This window comes from Mus pahari, chromosome 5 (assembly GCF_900095145.1).
Source record: "Mus pahari chromosome 5, PAHARI_EIJ_v1.1, whole genome shotgun sequence".
Classification (NCBI taxonomy): Eukaryota; Metazoa; Chordata; class Mammalia; order Rodentia; family Muridae; genus Mus; species Mus pahari.
Window position 1 is genome coordinate 45871139 of NC_034594.1, and position 2146 is coordinate 45873284.

Genomic DNA, 2146 nt, shown 5'->3' on the forward strand with positions numbered 1-2146 from the left:
GAACATCCCTCCATGGCTTCTGCATCAGCTCCTGCTTGAGTTCCAGTCCTGACTTCCTTGGTGATGAACAGCAGTATGGAAGTATAAGCTGAATAAACCCTTTCCCCCCCAACTTGCTTCTTGGTCATGTTTGTGCAGGAATAGAAACCCTGACTACGACAAGGAGTATAATAAAATAAACCATGAGCATCATCAACTTTGCAAGGTATTGTTGTGTGGGCTCCCAAGGATGGACTCCAACAACACATTTCTATCAATGTATAAGATCTCAGCACTACAAACAACCCCCCCAAACCAAACCAAACCAAAATAACCCCCAAAACCAAACAACCTAGAATCTTCAAATATTGATCAGAATTAATATTATATCCCATCTTAATTTGTGCTTCAACTAGAGTTAAGACTGTGTTTTCAGAGTTTACTAACAGGCCATTCAGATTTACCTTCTGTAATTTCCTATATAGAGAGTTTTCCCTTTTTATAATAGTATGTCGACATATTTTTCTTATTTGCTTGTAGGAGCTAGTTATAACTATGAATGTTTGTAAGTATATTCTCTGTGGCACAATTTTTTTTTATTAAACTAATAAAATTTATTTTAAAATATACAACTCAGTATTGACATTTTTTTAAGTCATCAAAATAATTTATACTAGTTAAATGCCTCTTAAATATACCTGATAGCTTCTGATGCTACAAGTAATCTGCACTCAACCAGATTTTAAAATGTATTTGGAACATTAAACATGATAGAAGTAGAAAAATATCTCTTATGAAGTCCTCTATGAAAAGAAACTGTGACAGATTCCTGATTAGACAGAAACTGTTCCATCTCCAAGGGAGAATGCACAGCATAACTGTGGCTTCATCGAATGAATTAGGTAGTGTTCTTTCTGTTTCTATTTTGTGGAATAGTTTGACAAGTATTGGTATTAGGCCTTCTTTGAAGGTCTGATAGAATTTTGCACTAAACCCATCTGGTCCTGGGCTTTTTTTGGTGAGAGGACTTTTAATGACTGCTATTTCTTTAGGGGTTATGGAGCTGTTTAGATGGTTTATATGATCCTGGTTTAACTTAGGTATTTGGTATCTGTCTAGAAAATTGTCCATTTCATTGAAATTCTCCAGTTTTGTTGAATATAGGCTTTTGTAGTAGGTTCTGATGATTTCTTGAATTTCCTCAGTTTCTGTTGTTTTATCTCCCCTTTCATTTCTGATATTGTTAATCTGGTTACTGTTTCTGTGCCCTCTGGTTAGTATGGCTAAGAGTTTATCTATCTTGTTGATTTTCTCAAAGAACCAGTTCCTTGATTCTTTGTATAGTTCTTTTTGTTTCTACTTGGTTGGTTTCAGCCCTGAGTTTGATTATTTTCTGCTGTTTACTCCTCTTGGGTGTATTTGCTTCTTTTGGTTCTAGAGTTTTCAGGTGTGCTATCAAGCTGCTAGTAAGCTCTGTCTAGTTTCTTTTTGGAGGCACTCAAAGCTATGAGTTTTCCTCTTAGCACTGCTTTCATTGTGTCCTATAAGTTTGAGTATGTTTTATCTTCATTTTCATTAAATTCTAAAGTCTTTAATTTGTTCCTTCCTTCCTTCCTTCCTTCCTTCCTTCCTTCCTTCCTTCCTTCCTTCCTTCCTTCCTTCTTTCCTGCCTTCCTTCCTTCCTTCCTTTCTTCCTTTTCTTTCTTTCTTCCTTTCTTCCTTGATCAAGTTATCATTGAGTAGGGTGTTGTTCTGTTTCCATGTGTATGTGGGCTTTCTGTTGTATTTTTTGCTATTGAAGACCAGCCTTAGTCCTTGGTGATCTGATAGGATGCATCTATTGAAGCATGTTTTGTAACCAATTAATTTTGGAGAAGGTAGCATGAGGTGGTGAGCAGAAGGTATAGTCTTTTGTTTTAGGATGAAATGTTCTATAGATATCTGTTAAATCTATTGGGTCCATAACTTCTGTTAGATTCAATGTTTCTCTGTTTAGTTTGTTTTTCCATGATCTGTCCATTGATGAGAGTGGGGTGTTGAAGTGTCCCACTATTATTGTGTGAGGTGCAATGTGTGCTTTGAGCTTTAGTAAAGTTTCTTTTATGAATGTGGGTGCCCTTGCATTTGGAGCATAGATGTTCAGAATTGAAAGTTCTTCTTGATAGTT